At 38.3% G+C, this 17438-nt stretch overlaps 1 long non-coding RNA gene across 1 annotated transcript; it reads right to left on the bottom strand.

Moving 5' to 3' along the window:
• Positions 1–668: 668 nt before the first annotated feature.
• Positions 669–17390, bottom strand: LOC117083096. Its single transcript, XR_004436942.1, has 2 exons — positions 17350–17390; positions 669–3151 (listed from the first exon to the last, which is right to left on the bottom strand). It is a non-coding gene; the product is annotated as an uncharacterized LOC117083096 (long non-coding RNA).
• Positions 17391–17438: the final 48 nt, after the last annotated feature.

Below are 17438 nucleotides of genomic sequence, written 5' to 3'. Positions count from 1 at the left end.
AAATAAACTTTCTTAGTCAATAAAAAATGTATCGCTAACATTATAGTTAATGGTTAAACATTAGAAGCATTCCTTTTAAGGAAAATATAAACAAATATTGCTCTTGGATATTATCCGCATTTAATATTAACTGGACATTCTAGTCAACTGAATAAGACAACAATAAAATATATCAAAAGTAAAATGGGAGATACAAAGATATTTATTCTCATATGATTTTTAACTTTGCAAATCCAGGAGAATCTGCAAACTAGCAGTAGTTAGAGAGTTCAGTAAATTTTTTGGATAGAGGATCAATATACAAAAACAATAGTGTTCTTGCTTTAACCAATTAGAGCACTTAGTAATACCCCATTTAAAAATCTATACAGTCCTTTGAAGCAAACCCAAGAAAAGATATGAACGACCTTTTAAAAAATAATTCTAAAATTATTGAAAGATATAAGACAATCCTAAGTGAGAAATCACATTATGAAATAACAATACTCAATATCATACCCATATCAATCCTCCTCAAATTGATCTATAAATTCAATGTAATACAAATTCAAGATCTGTTTAATAAAAGGGATTGTTAAGTTCCTGTACTTAATAAGGCTGTACCACTTTTACCTCACCTCTTCTTAAAAATCAGCATGTACTTGTCATGGGATGCTCTTTTTTTTTTAAAGGGTACAGATAGATTGATACTAAAAAGTAGCCTCTTGTCCTCTTGCTGCCATTGTAATTGTTTCCAAATAACATACAAATATTTAGAAAAGATTGTTTCTCAGATCCCCAAATTCATTGTAATTCTCTAGCTGTGTTGAGAAGATTGACTTCAAAGATAAGAAAAGTAACAGTAAAAAAATTTTGACTATCATTTTTTAAAAATAAAACATCTTTTTGGATCTATGAGAGAATTCTGCCATAAAAATAGTAACTAGCATTTAGAAAACACTTTCTATGTGTCAGGCAGTGTGCGAAAAGCCTCGTGTAGATTTTCTCATTTAGACCTCAAACTAATGTGTCATTATTAATTAGTCTCAATTTATTTGTGAGAAAAGGGAAACTTGAAAAAATTAGGGAACTAGCAAGGTCACCTAGCACATAACCAACTCGAGGAACAAAGAGTCTAAAAAGGTTTTTAAATACAAAGTGCCACAGCCTCTTAAGCATAATTCCCCGTATATTGCTTGTGTTAGGAAACAAGATAAGTTGGGGATTAAGAGACTTATATCCTCATCCAAGCTGGATAGCAGTATACTCAGAGGGTTAGTTCTGAGTCCGTCTGTTGATGCACAAAAAATGTATTAAGTGCCTAATATTCATAGGACACTAATAGAAGTACTGGAAGAACATATAGTCCCTACCCTTTAGGAATGGACAGCCTTCTAAGGGAGGGAAGGGAGTGTAGTAGTGACTATTGTTTTTCCGGAGCAATATCTATTTAAGTCTTACAGCCTCACTTGTGACTTTCTTCATGCACAAAATCTCATGTGAGTATCTTATTCTGAATGGTTAATACTTCCTCCTCTTGGCAGTGACAGAACTGAAAATTCCCGAGACATTTCCCATTAACTGTATTAAGCATTAAAGACAAATGCATTGGTAATTCTGCTCAAGGTACACAATTATTACATGGGAATTATTTATGAAGCATGTGTCAGCAGATATAGTTTTGAGTTAGAACTGAGTATGAAAATCTTCAGGTTAGAACACAGCGTTGTATTATTTAGTGCCTTCCATTTTTAGAGGAGAGTGAAAAATGTAGTTATTTAGACTTTTGAAAATGTGGATGCTTTTAAAAATGACTGTGACTATGAATTTTATTCTAGAATTATCCTTTGATATCCAAAAAAGAAACACACATTTGGTTTACTTACTTATCTGTAGACACAGCAAATTATATGATCTCTTCACCCTAGTTAAGTCAATTCTAGTCATGGTACACATCATGCATTTGTGGGGTGGCTTCTCTCAAGTACTTATTATGAGGTTAGCTCATCCTCTGGGCCAAAACTGTTTTATGGACTTCCTCTGAACAAAGTGTTATTTTGCCAAGTCAGTCACAGGCCACTGCTTGGTTGTGTCTCAGGTCAGGAGGTGGCACATTCTTTTATGACCAGGCATAAGGTCATATTCTCATATCACAGATGCCATATATCATATTCTAGGTCAGTGGCCCTCACCCTGGAGTGATTTTTCCCTCCAGCGTACACTGGGTAATGTCTGGCAACATTTTTAGTTGTTACAATGGGGGTGGAGGTGGGGAGTGCTCCCAGCATCTAGTGGGTGGAGGCCAGGGGTGCTGCTAAACATCCTGCAGCGCACGGGACAAGCCCCCACAGCAAACACTTATCTGGCCCAAAATGTCAGTAGTGCTGAAGTCAAGAAACATTGCTCTGGAAGGAGAGCATGGCACAGTCAGTTAAAATTTTTTTTCTTTGTTAGTATGTACATGGAATACTATGAATATTTAATACATTTGAATTTAGGATTCAAGCTACATTGCCCAATGTACTACATAACTTGAACCCATGGCAGGGCAGGTTAGATATGTCAGAAGGGCTTTCCTAATCAATTTAACCTGTCCATGATCTTTGGTCATGGCATGGAGGCCAACCATAGAATGAGCCTTTCAATTTTTAGAGGGCAGGATTTTCCTAGAGCCTCACTCTTCTCCTTTCCCACTGCAGCTCTGTCCATTCAGCACAGATCCTAAGGATTGTGTTCAACTTAGGATTGAACACAGTCCTAAGTGTGTTATTGTTCAACACAGATTTGTTCGACAGAATTTTATGTGATGATGAAAACATTTTCTGTGTGTCCTTTCCAGTATAGTAGCTTCTAGCTACAAGCAGCTATGGCATACTTGAAATGTGGCTGGTATGCCCGTGAAATGAATTTTTAAATTTTATTTAATTGTAGTCCATTTAAATGTCAATGTAAAGAGCCACACGTGCTACTGGCTACCATATTGGACAGTGCAGGTTTGACCTCTTCACACCTCTCTAGGTCAAACTTTCCTTGGAGATGAAGTCAGGCATAGATTGTCATCATTGTCAACTTCCTCCCATTTTGTTTCGGAATCTTTGGAGAGGGATATTTGGACCCTGAGAGGGAAGGTGGACAAAGAGGTTCCCATGTGACCCGGCCTCCAAAGAAATATCTGCAAAAAAAAAAAAAAAAAAAATCAGATATTTTGAACTCCCAAAGTTAGATTCTTTGAATTTACAAATCTGTATGATATATAACCTGTCTTCTATAAGTAATTTTGCTAAAAGTTTCTCCCTCTGTCTTAGACTTAAGTGATTATATGAGTACCCTTCCATTACAGTGATGGAAACTGGTTCTTAAAGAAAAGACTGGGTCTTCCAAAAATAAGAGATTGTTATTCCAACATAATTAGTGAGGGCATTATATTTTTCCTTCTCCCTCTTCCAGGAACATTCTTTTAAGTTTGCCTCCCCAACCCCAGCCTCCCTCTCATATCCCCCCATCACTTTCACCTTTTTCTTCCTTTCTCTCTCTTTCTCTCTTGCTCTTTCTTTGATCACAAATCCTCTACCACTCAGCCCATGATTATTTCTTCTACTTTAAGAAAAACCTTCATTAAATACTCTTTGGGATTGCATGTCTATGCCTAACTAACAGAAAAAAATTATTTGTAACTGTGCCATCTCCCCATACAGAGTAAGATACATGGTTGTCTGGAATTGTTAGTTTGGGTCCTCTGAGAAGCAGACACTATGGCAGGATCAGATGTGCAAGCATTTTACTGGGGGAAATGCCTGTGAAGAAAAATGGGGAGGAGCTGGAAGAGGCAGAAGGAACCATGGAACTGCACACAGGTCTGACCTTGTTAGAAGAGAGGGAAGGAAGGAAGACTGTGTAGGAAAAGTCTAGACTACAGTGCTCTTCTGCAAGGCTGAAGAGGGATCCTCCAGCAAAAGCTGCCCATTAGAAGAGCTCTCATATCCCGGAATGAGTCTGTCTGAGTGTCTGCTGTGTCCAGTCACTGGCTAAGAGCCACTGGGAAGAATGGCCTCAGGCAAATATGCGGTAGGTGGCTTAGAAGTTATGGCTGGTGATCAATGACATCTGTCTTCCATGAAGTACGGGGTCTAAGAGGTACGTGGCCAGCACATCTGGGTTAGTCCTAAGCTGTCCTGGACTTGGAAAAAACAGACAGGGCTGCTTATGCCATGAGCTGCATTCAAGAAGTGTTTCATGACTGATAGGGTAAAGTACTTGTTAGTTTAGAGGAAACTTATAGAGTATTTTTGGCCATTCTCTTTCCTACATTGTACATTATGAGATACTTTCACTTTTTCCCAGTCTCCAGGCTCTTGTTCATGTGTTCCTAAACACACACATTCTTTCTGCCTGAAGTGAGTCTTCTGCAACCATTTCCCCAGATCAGTTGCGTGAAATTTCCACTAAACTTCTCTCCACAGGAGAGTACTTCTGACTCCCCGACTAAAGTAGATGCCCTCACATCTCTCTGGAATTCTTGTAGCCTAAGTTATTTTTCTGTATTTAATATTGTCCTTTTGTCTACTAAATATATCACTCACGAAGCCATAAGCTGTAGCCGTCTAATTTACCATTGTATTCCCAGGGCCAGGCATAGAGCTGACTAATATTTCTTGAATGAATGAATATGTTGTGCAAGATGTGCTAAAGTAAAAAAAAACCAAAAAAAAAATGATGTATAAGACAGTACTCACTTTCAAAGTTTTTACAATCTAGGATAGGTTTCTCAGCAGACGATTGTGCAAAACTATCAAAATTACTGAAATAACTGAATTAAAGGGCTTTTCAGAAGACTTAAGGCTTTAATTTCCTAAGTCAAGAATTGTATAGCCAGTAGTTAAAATTCTACCAAATTAAAATCTTATCAAGCCCACTTTCTTTAAAAAAAATTTTGTTTTTTATTATACTTTAGTTCTAGGGTGTATGTGCACAATGTGCAGGGTTGCTGCATATACATGTGCCATGTTGGTGTGCTGCACTCATTAACTCGTCATGTACATTAGGTATTTCTCCTAATGCTATCCCTGCCCCCTACCCCCATCTGACAGGCCCTGGTGTGTGATGTTCCCCACCCTGTGTCCAACTGTTCTCATTGTTCAATTCCCACCTATGAGTGAGAACATGCGGTGTTTTATTTTCTGTCCTTGAGATAGTTTGCTGAGAATGATGGTTTCCAGCTTCATCCATGTCCCTACAAAGGACATAAACTCATCCTTTTTCGTGGCTGTATAGTATTCCATGGTGTATATTTGCCACATTTTCTTAATCCAGTCTGTCACTGATGGACATTTGAGTTGATTCCAAGTCTTTGCTATTGTGAATAGTGCTGCAATAAACATACATGTGCATGTGTCTTTACAGTAGCATGATTTATAATCCTTTGGATATATACCCGGTAATGGGATGGCTGGGTCAAATGGTATTTACAGTTCTAGATCCTTGAGGAATCACTACACTGTCTTCCACAATGGTTGAACTAGTTTATAGTCCCACCGACAGTGTAAAAGCATTCCTATTTCTCCACATCCTCTCCAGCACCTGTTGTTTCCTGACTTTTTAATGACTGCCAGAATGGCTTAAACTTTCTAAAATCACATAGGCATATTCTCCAAGTCTGTTCCTGGATAGCCAAGGTTTCCTGACCTCAGGGGCATGTCAGTGAGGGCTCCTAGAAAAGTCTTTCCTGCACACAACTCACCCAAGTTCCTGATTGCCCTGGCGAGAACTTCCAACACTATGTTGAATAGGAGTGATGAGAGAGGGCATCCCTGTCTTGTGCCAGTTTTCAAAGGGAATGCTTCCAGTTTTTGCCCATTCAGTATGATATTGGCTGTGGGTTTGTTATAAATAGCTCTTATTATTTTGAGATACGTCCCGTCAATACCTAGTTTATTGAGAGTTTTTAGCATGAAGCGTTGTTGAATTTTGTCAAATGCCTTTTCTGCATCTATTGAGATAATCACGTGGTTTTTGTCTTTGGTTCTATTTATATGATGGATTACCTTTATTGATTTGTGTATGTTGAACCAGCCTTGCATCCCAGGGATGAAGTGAACCTGATGGTGGCGGATAAACTTTTTGATGTGCTGCTGGATTCGGTTTGCCAGTATTTTATGGAGGATTTTTCATCGATTTTCATCAGGGATATTGGTCTAAAATTCCCTTTTTTTGTTGTGTCTCTGCCAGGCTTTGGTATCAGGATGATGATGGCCTCATAAAATCAGTGAGGGAGGATTCCCTCTTCTTCTATTTATTAGAATAGTTTTAGAAGATATGGTAACATCTCCTCTTTGTACCTCTGGTAGAATTTGGCTGTGAATCTATCTGGTCCTGGACTTTTCTTGGTTGGTAGGCTGTTAATTACTGCCTCAATTTTAGAGCCCGTTATTGGTCTATTCAGGGATTCAACTTCTTCCTGGTTTAGTCTTGGGAGGGTGTATGTGTCCAGGAATTTATCCATTTCTTCTAGATTTTCTAGGTTTATTTGCGTGGTGGTGTTTGTAGTATTCCCTGATGGTAGTTTGTATTTCTGTGTGATTGGTGGTGATATCCCCTTTATCATTTTTATTGTGTCTCTATGATTCTTCTCTCTTTTATTCTGTATTAGTCTTGCTGGCAGTCTATCTATTTTGTTGATCTTTTCAAAAAACCAGCTCTTGGATTCATTGATTTTTTGAAGGATTTTTTGTGTCTCCATCTCCTTCAGTTCTGCTCTGATCTTAGTCATTTCTTGCCTTCTGCTAGCTTTTGAATGTGTTTGCTCTTGCTTCTCTAGTTCTTTTAATTGTAATGTTAGGGTGTCAGTTTTAGATCTTTCTTGCTTTCCTTTGTGGGCATTTAGTGCTATAAATTTCCCTCTACACACTACTGTAAATATGTCTCAGAGATTCTGGTATGTTGTGTCTTTTTTCTCATTTGTTTCAAAGAACATCTTTATTTCTGCCTTCATTTCGTTATGTACCCAGTAGTTATTCAGGAGCAGGTTGTTCAGTTTCCATGTAATTGTGTGGTTTTGAGTGAGTTTCTTAATCCTGAGTTCTAATTTGATTGCACTGTGGTCTGAGAGACTGTTATGATTTCTGTTCTTTTATAATTGCTGAGGAGTGCTTTACTTCCAACTATGTGGTCAGTTTTGGAATAAGTGCGATGTGGTACTGAGAAGAATGTATATTCTATTGATTTGGTGTGGAGAGTTCTGTAGATGTCTATTAGGTCCTCTTGGTGCAGAGCTGAGTTCAAGTCCTGGATATCCTTGTTAACTTTCTGTCTCATTGGTCTGTCTAATGTTGACAGTGGGGTGTTAAAGTCTCCCATTATTATAGGGTGGGTATCTAAGTCTCTTTGTAGGTCTCTAAGGACTTCCTTTATGAATCTGGGTGCTCCTGTATTGGGTGCATATATATTTAGGATAGTTAGCTCTTCTTGTTGAATTGATCCCTTTACCATTATGTAATGGCCTTCTTTGTCTCTTTTGATCTTTGATGGTTTAAAGTCTGTTTTATCAGAGACTAGGATTGCAACCCCTACTTTTTTTGTTTCCCATTTGTTGGTAGATCTTCCTTCATCCCTTTATTTGAGCCTATGTGTGTCTTTGCATGTGAGATGGGTCTCCTGAATACAGCAGACTGATGGGTCTTGACTCTTTATCCAATTTGCCAGTCTGTGTCTTTTAATTGGAGCATTTAGCCCATTTACATTTAAGGTTAATATTGTTATGTGTGAATTTGATCCTGTCATGATGATGTTAGCTGGTTATTTTGCTTGTTAGTTGATGCAGTTTCTTCCTAGCATCAATGGTCTTTACAATTTGGCATGTTTTTGTAGTGGCTGGTAGTGGTTGTTCATTTCCAGATTTAGTGCTTCCTTCAGGAGCTCTTGTAAGGCAGGCCTGGTGACAACAAAATCTCTCAGCATTTGCTTGTCTGTAAAGGATTTTATTTCTCCTTCACTTATGAAACTTAGTTTGGCTAGATATGAAATTCTGGGTTGAAAATTCTTTTCTTTAAGAATGTTGAATATTGGCCCCCACTCTCTTCTGGCTTGTAGAGTTTCTGCCGAGAGATCCACTGTTAGTCTGATGGGCTTCCCTTTGTGGGTAACCTGACCTGTCTCTCTGGATGCCCTCAACAGTTTTTCCTTCATTTCAACCTTGGTGAATCTGATAATTATGTGTCTTGGGGTTGCTCTTCTCGAGGAGTATCTTTGTGACATTCTCTGTGTTTCCTGAATTTGAAAGTTGGCATGTCTTGCTAGGTTGGGGAAGTTCTGGATAATATCCTGAAGAGTGTTTTCCAACTTGGTTCCATTCTCCCCATCACTTTCAGGTACACCAATCAAACGTAGATTCAGTCTTTTCACATAGTCCCATATTTCTTGGAGGTTTTGTTTGTTTCTTTTTGCTCTTTTTTCTCTAAACTTCTCTTCTCACTTCATTTCATTAATTTGATCTTCAATCACTGATACCCTTTCTTCCACTTGATCAAATCAGCTACTGAAGCTTGTGTATGAGTCACGTAGTTCTTGTGCCATGGTTTTCAGCTCCATCAGGTCCTTTAAGGTTTTCTCTATGCTGTTCATTCTAGTTAGCCATTTGTCTAGTCTTTTTTCAAGGATTTTAGCTTCCTTATGATGGGCTCAAACACCCTCCTTTAGCTCGGAGAAGTTTTTTATTACCAGTCTTCTGAGGCCGCCTTCTGTCAACTCGTCAAGGTCATTCTCCATTCAGCTTTGTTCTGTTGCTGGCGAGGAGCTGTGATCCTTTGAAGGAGAAGAGGCACTCTAGTTTTTAGAATTTTCAGCTTTTCTGCTCTGGTTTCTCCCGATCTTTGTGGTTTTATCTACCTTTGGTCTTGATGATGGTGACCTACAGATGGGGTTTTGGTGTGGATGTCCTTTTTGTTGATGTTGATGTTATTCCTTTCTGTTGTTTGTTAGTTTTCCTTCTAATAGTAAGGCCCCTCAGCTGCAGGTCTGTTGGAGTTTGCTGGAGGTCCACTCCAGACCCTGTTTGCCTGGGTATCACCAGCGGAGGCTGCAGAACAGCAAATATTGCAGAACAGCAAATGTTGCTGCTTGATCCTTTCTCTGGAAGCTTCATCTCAGAGGGGCACCCAACTGTGTGAGGTGTCAGTCGGCTCCCACTGGAAGGTGTCTCCCAGTTAGGCTACTCAGGGGTCAGGGACCCACTTGAGGAGGCAGTCTGTGTGTTCTCAGATCTCAAACACCATTCAAGCCCACTTTCATAATAGGTAAAACTAATATTAATAAATGCTTTGTCTGCATATAAATGAATATTCCTAGGAGAAGAGTTTTATTTATTTTAAATTTTCATTTTTTCAATAATTTAAGCTTACTTTAGATCTGTGGGTACATGTGTAGGTTTGTCACATGGGTCTGTTATATGATACTGAGGTTTGGGATATGAATGATCTCATCACACAGGTGATGAGCATAGTACTACTATACTCATAGTACTATGCCAAGTTGTTAGTTTTTCAACTGTTACCCACCTCTAGTAGTCTGCAGTGTCTACTGTTGCTATCTTTATGTCTATGAGTACCCAGTGTTTAGCTCCCACCTATAAATGAGAACATGTAGTATTTGGTTTTCGTTCCTGCATTAATTCACTTAAGATAATTATCTCCAGTTGCATCCATGTTCTGCAAAGGACATGATTTCCTTCTTTTTTATGGCTGTGTACTACTCCATGGTATATATGTAGCACATTTTCTTTATCCAGTCAACTGTTAAAGGGTACCTGGGTTGATTCCCTATCTTTGCTATTGTGAATAGTGCTGCGATGAACATAAGTGTATGTGTCTTTTTGATAGACTGATTTATTTTCTTTTGAATATATACCTAGTAATGGGATTGCTGGGTCAAATGGTAGTTCTGTTTTAAGTTCTTTGAGAAATCTGGAAGGATAATTTTAGATGGCATTAAGGAAAGTGACAGTAATAATTGCATTATGTCAATGATATCTTCTTGACCACTGAATCTGGCCCTGTCCCAAGCCAACCAATTCTCTTTTGCTTTTTAAGATGGTTTAAGATAAAGTTTCTGTTACAACCAAGTAGTGTGCTGAATGAAACACAATGAATTTCACAATAGAAAGAGTTTGAATTATTTAGGAGTATACATTTTTTTTTAGTATAACATTGACAGCAGATATTAACATGTAAGTAATGAATGTACTAAGAATCATGGCATAAATAATAATCCTTTATAGCTTCATAACTCTCCATAGTTTATAGAATGCTTTCACATATAGTCTGTTCACAGTTGCTATATAAGATGGGCAGTGATTGTCTCAACTGAAGACACAGCTTCATCCAGAAACTTCTTCAAAGTCAATGAAAGTAATGTGAACAGCCATCATCAAAACCCAGCTCATCTTCCTCCTAACACTTCCATTAGTTCCTAATGACCTTTTGCTAGAGACTCCATGAATCAATGGTTCTAGGTTGCTATGACCATCTAACAAAAGATACAAGTAAATAATATATATTAAGAATAATTCAATTGTGTATGTCTATGTTTCAGTGTAAGGTGAACAATACAAAAAAAGTTATCTAATAATCTAGACAACATTCATGTACAGCTGCCATTTTTTAAAAACCTGGCAAAAACTTCCAAAAGAAAATATTAGTCCTTTTAAAGAAGTGCTTAACTAGCAGTATTTAGCTTTGATCTCATGATTCAAAGTAAACTCAACAACTTTTCTCAAAGGACCAAGACTTTTTAATTAAATTGTTGGCTTCCAAAATCTTGGCTGAGAAATCTGACATGGTAAACTATCTTCTGCTCTATTTATCTAATGTGAAGAGATGAAGGTCCAGGGTGAAACCTGGCAGGATTTGAACCCAAAGTTCCGGGAAGTCTAAATGAGCCCAAGACTCTGTTTGGCGGAGAATCGTTCCCCCTGGCAGGGAAAACACACAGCTTTAAGCCTGTTGATACTGACAAAGCTTTTTAAGATAAGGGATTAAAATGCTCCCGAAAAGCAGAAACTCTTGGTGTCTGCCTTAATGCAACAGGTAGATAATTCCAAAACACTTCTGAAAAAGGTCTTTGTTTGGGATACTCTCCCTGGAAAGGAACAAGGAGCTTATTTATCTGTGACCGAAAAAGAAAAGAAAAGGGCAAGCAAGGAACTTCTTTCCTTCTTTAATAAGAGTAAGGTCCAGGGGGAGAGACAATCTCACACTACTCTGAGAAACAGTTAAAAGCAGGCAATTTTCTCCTCCCTCAGGCTCTGTGGTTAGGTGGTTAGAGTCTGAACCAAGGAGAAAGACTAGCAGCTTCTGTTCACAGCTTAGATAATCATTTCCTGTTTGTCCTTAGGCAGATTGCCTCATCAGTTTCAGGAGCCTTGATTAAGAGTGTCTCAATTTACCCATCTAAAATAATAGCTGTTTCATCAGGGATATTGTGGGGTTTAATTAAAGCCTGTGAGGGGTACTGAGATCCTCAGATAAGACTCTGTGTAAACACTAAATAATGTATGTCTGCCTATACACAGGTATAAGCTAGGCCTGCAAAATTGAATTTATCTGACAAACTATTTTTTCATCCCATCAACATGCCTCACACTAGTTTTGTTGCCCCAGACTTAGAACAAAAATTCCTTCAGGCCAGTATTCTCCAAGAATTGCCAAATGCTTAGATAAGGTGCCTTGGTAAAGCTTAAGTGTCCCGGCCAATTTAGGTTACCTGCCTTCTTACAATGTTTTTCAAACCTCAGGTATTTGTTTCACAATTTCATGGATTTTACTATTTCTGCTTACCACCTGTACCATTGTTTCATATTTTCCAAATGGGATACTTATTTGCCTTAAAATGCCTTAAAAAGTTTATTTAGGGCAAAAATTTCGTATGACTATTGGTCATAGAAAATGAGTATTTTCCAGTAGCAAAGACATAGAATCATCCTAAATGTCCATCAATGGTAGACTGTATAAAGAAATTGTGGTACATGTACAACATGGATTACTATGCAACCATATAAAAAGAACAAGATCATGTCCTTTGCAGGAACATAAATGGAGCTGGAGGTCATTATTATTAGCAAACTAATGCATGAACAGAAAACCAAATACCATGTGTTCTCACTTATAAGTGGGAGCTAAATGATTAGAACACATGGACACAAAGAGAGGAAGAACAGACATTGGGGCCAACTTGAGGGTAGAGGGTGGGAGGAAGGAGAAGATCAGAAAAAATAACTATTAAGTACTAGGCTTAGTACCCAGGTGACAAAATAATCTGTAAAACAAACCCCTGTGACAGAAGTTTACCTATTTAACAAACCTACACATGTACCCCTGAATCTAAAATAAAAGTTAACGAAAAGAAAACAAGTGTTTTCTAATATACATTAAGTACATATCTATTCAAAATTTTAAAAGTTTATTCATGTTACTTAAAAATTATCTTGCATATCAATAGTTTATGCATATCATATTTTGATGAAGTAAAAAGTAAAAATCATTCAAAATTGTGTATAATCTCCAGATGATTTATATTTTTTATATATAATACATTTCAATGCTATTCTTTTTGGCAGCTTTATCAATGAGCTATTGTAGTTTAACGAACTACAGAGGCTTAGAATAATAAACATTTATTATTCTTTAAGGGTCTGTGGGTTGGCTGGGCAATTCTGCTGTTCTGAGCCAGGTTTGACTGATCTTGGCTGGCCTTGGTCATGTGTCTGTGATCAGCTGGCAGACTGGCTGAAGCTGGCTGGTTTAGGATGGCCTCAGTCACATACCTGGTGATTGTCCAGCTCTTGTCTTAGGGCAATGCAGTGACTGGATCACATGTCATTCGTCTTTCAATAGACTATGCTAGATGTTCCCAGATAGGGTTTAGGGTTCTAAAAGAAAGCAGAAGTTGCAAGGCCTCTGAAGGACTAGGTTTGGAAAGAGAACCACCTAGCCTCTCCTACATTTTACTGGCTAAACAAAATTACAGTGCCAGTTCAGAGTGGTTATGGTGGGGTCCAAAACTCATTAGGGTTCCATATTCCTCCTAATTTTCCACCAAGCCATCCCTAGGCTGCAGTCCTCATCCTCATGGTCCAAGTAGCTGCTGGAGTTCAAGCCATTACATGCTGAGTTTGACCTGCAGGAGGCTGCGGGAGGCTGGATAATGGTCCCTCAAGACATCCGTGTCCTAAGTTTTACAACCTGTGAATGTTATCTTATCTGGCAAAAGGGTTTTTGCAGATGTGATTAAATTAAGGATCTTCAAATTGAGAGTTTATCCTCAATTACACAGGCAAGCATAATGCAACTACAAGTGTCCTTGTAAGAGGGAGGGAGAGGGAGAATTGATTGTAGCAGAGACAGTAGGCAACATGATGAGCAAAGTAAGATACGACACTGTTGGCTTTGAAAATGGGGAAAGGAGACAAGTAATGCAGCTCTAGAAACTAAAAAATGTAAGGAAATGAATTCCTCTCTAAAGTCTCCAAAGGGAGAATGTCCTGCTCACACTTTGATTTCAGCCCAGTAAAACTAATTTTGGACTTCTGGACTCTAGAACTGTAAAATAATAAATCTATGTTGTTTTAAACCACCAAGTTTGTGGTGATCTGTTGTAGCAGCCACAGGAAACTAAAGCAGAGGCTCACTAGATGTTCCATATAATATTTCCACTTTAACTCATTGGTTAAAATTTGGTTACATGGCTACATATAGCTATATAGCTGCAAGGGTGCCTGGGAAAGGCTTTTTCTTTTTTTTTTTTTTCTTTTTCTGGGTGCCATTAGTGCCTACTAAAGAAGAAGTGAATGATGTTAGAAAACAACTCATCATGTCTGCCACAGATGAAGAGATAGTACTCAAAGTAAATTCAATATATACTGAACATTTAACGAATGTCAGGTATGTTCTGGGTTCTGATTATATACCGGTGAACAATAGAGACAAAATTCCTGCTCTCATGTAGTTCATATTCTAGAGAGGGAAGACAGAAAATGAACAAAGCTATAAATATATAATGTAAAATGGTGATGTATGCTATTAAAGAAATAAAGCAGGGGCTGAGTATAGAGTTGAGAGATTCATGACTATTTTGGAAAAGATTTTACAAAAGAATATGAGAAGCATCCTGTCATAAGATAATAGGGTGTAGCAGGCCAGGCGGTCAACTGGATAGAAACTGCTGTGCCTAAAGGTATTTGAAATCAAACTTAGAATCTGCTTCCAAAATGACAATGTGAGGAGCTCTGTGACTCTCGGCCCAGTGGAACAACCATAGTTGATAAAAATTATTTTTTTAAGAAGCTAAAGTCTCTGAAAATTATTATAATGGCATACAACAGATGATTAAATAGTTATTTTTAAAAATCAACTAAATCTTATTTAGAACAGTGAGCATCTGTAGCATTTGAGTCATGACACACTCTCTCCCTATCCTTCCTCCCCTGCCCCAAAGTTCAATGTGGCAGAAACTCCATTCCAAAGTGATGTGGCCAAGAAGATAGGGTACCCTCCTCTCTAAGCTCCAAGTCAAGGGGTGTAGAATCTTCCCTGGAGGAGCAAGTTTTAGCATTTCTGATTCTCCTATACTCTGTCTTACGGAGGCTAAATTCCAGGCAAGTGTGAGTGAGAGGTTGGAGGATTCCCTTTCTCTACTCAGCCCCCAGTCACAGGGCAGAGGCTCTACTCAGTTACAGCAAGCTGAGAATACTATAGCTCAGATGATACTCACTCCAGATCTCTCATAGGTAGAGGTTTTATGCCAGCTGCCAGCAGAGGCTCGTCCAGAAGACCAGAGGCTACTTCCCTCACTCAGTGTCCTGCTCATAAAGCCGGAGTGTCTCTTCAAGAGAAATGAGCCACTGTTCCCAACCCCAGCTCCACAGAACAGGTACAGATGTTTTGCCAAAGGGGATAGGCATAAGAACAGAGTTCTGAAGTCTTCCTCATAGGAACTGATTTTATTTGGAAGAAAGTGTGGGAAAGAAAGTTCAAGCCTAAGGGTGATCTCAAAACCTTGGAGATTTTTAGTGGTAAGGAGGCTGGTTGCAACATGAGAGCAACAAACTAAACCATAAACCAACTGGTTTATTGAAGAGAACCAGGGAAAAAGCTAAGAAGAGACTTACTTGGGTCAGAACAAACCTCAAAGACTGGATTTAAAGCCTACCCTTGCAAAGGGGCCTGAATTTATTTACATCAGACTATGGGGCACTTTATGCTCTAGGACACTGCCAAGAAATAATAGAGCAATAAATCAGCAATTAGTGGAGCCTAACAGCTGGGTGTGATACCAACAGAAGCAGACAGCTTAACAGAAAGTTCAGAAAAAGAGACAGTGAAAGACAGCCCTACTAAAAACACTGTCATCCCAATTTAACTGTGGGCATGCCCAAGCTTCTTAGTAAAGAGCAACAAAGTTGACAAGCCTCTGGCAAGTCTGATGAAGAAAAAAAAGAGACAGACAGAAAACACTGATGGCTAAATTAAAGATCGGAGGAGCGGTTATTACCACTAAATTCACAGAATAAAAATGATTACAGACATATATTATGAACAATGGTATGTCAGCAACTTAGGTAACCCAGATGAAATAGACAAATTCCTAGAAATATACAAAGTACCACAACTACTCAAGAAGAGATAGGAGAGCTGATTAGATCCATAAAACACAAAGAGATTGAGTTCAGGAGTAACAAAGTTCCCACAAAAAAAAGTCCAGAACCAGATGAATTCACTGGTGAATTTTACCAAAACTTTAAAAATTGATATTAATTATTCACCAAATTCTCCCAAAATATGGAAGAGAAAGGAACATTTCCCAGATCAGTCTATGAGGGCAGTATTACTCTGATATTAAAATCTGACAAAGACATCACAAGAAAACTACAGACTAATACTTCTTACGAATATAGACACAAAATATTCAACCAAATACTAGCAAACTGAATTCAGTAATATATAAAAGGGGTTATATTCCATAACAATGTGAGATTTATCCCAGGAATGCAAGTTTGGATTGACATCTAAAAATCAATTAATATAATATACTATATCAGTAGAATCAAGAACAGAAAACATATAAGCAATTTGATAGATTTAGAAAAAGTATTTGACAAAATTCCAAATCCCTTCATGACAAAAGCAATAAGAATAGAAGGATATTTCCTCAACCTGACTAAGGGCATGTACAAAAACTCCACAACAATTTATTTATTTATTTATTTAGACAGAGAATCTTACTCTGTTGCCCATGCTGGAGTGCAATGGTGTGATCTCAGCTCACTGCAACCTCTGCCCCCCAGGTTCAAGCAATTCTCCTGTGTCAGCCACCCGAGTAGCTGGGATTACAGACATGCACCACCGTGCCTGGCTATTTTTTCTATTTTTAGTGGAGATGGGGTTTCATCATGTTGGCCAGGCTGGTCTCAAACTCCTGACCTCAAGTGATCTGCCCGCCTTGGCCTCCAAAAGTGCTGGGATTATAGGCGTGAGCCACCGTGCCCAGCTGCTAACAATATATTTAAAAGTAAAAGATGGCGGGCGCGGTGGCTCAAGCCTGTAATCCCAGACTTTGGGAGCCGAGACGGGCGGATCACGAGGTCAGGAGATCGAGACCATCCTGGCTAACACGGTGAAACCCCGTCTCCATTAAAAATACAAAAAAAAAACTAGCCGGGCGAGGTGGCGGGCGCCTGTAGTCCCAGCTACTCCGGAGGCTGAGGCAGGAGAATGGCGTAAAACCTGGGAGGCGGAGCTTGCAGTGAGCTGAGATCGGCCTGCACTCCAGCCGGGCGAAAGAGCAAGACTCCGTCTCAAAAAAAAAAAAAAAAAAAAAAAAAAAAGTAAAAGATGAAAGCTTGCCCCCTAAGATCAGAAACAAGACAAGAATATCCACTTATGCTATCTCAACCTTATACTTGAGGTTCTAGTCAGGGATATTAGGCAAGAAAAAGAAATAAAAGACATTCAAATTAAAAGAAAAAGTGAAACTACTTGTATCAGCAGATGACATAATCTTGTATATAGAAAACTCTAAAGAAACTATTAAAACTAATAAATGAGTTCAGCAAGCTTGCAAGACACAGATCAATATGCAAAAATCAACTGTATTTGCACACTGTAGCAGTGAATAAACAAAATGACATTAACAGATTAAGTCCATTTACAATAGCATCAAAAGAGTAAAATATTAAGAAATAAATTTATGAAAGAAGGATAAAACTTATACTCTGAAAAATTATAAAACACTGTTGAAAGAAATTACAGATAACCTAAATAAATGGAAAGTGATCCCATGTTCATGGATTGAATTACTTAATATTGTTAAGATGTCATTACTCACCAAAATGATTCATAGATTCAATGCAATGCTTTTCAAGATCCAAAGTAGATTTTTTTTTGCAGACATTGACAAGGTGATCCTAATGTTTA

Source organism: Trachypithecus francoisi, unplaced genomic scaffold, assembly GCF_009764315.1.
Source record: "Trachypithecus francoisi isolate TF-2019V2 unplaced genomic scaffold, Tfra_2.0 Lachesis_group0, whole genome shotgun sequence".
NCBI lineage: Eukaryota > Metazoa > Chordata > Mammalia > Primates > Cercopithecidae > Trachypithecus > Trachypithecus francoisi.
Note: the sequence above shows the minus strand (reverse complement) of the source record. Positions and strands in the feature narration are given on the sequence as shown.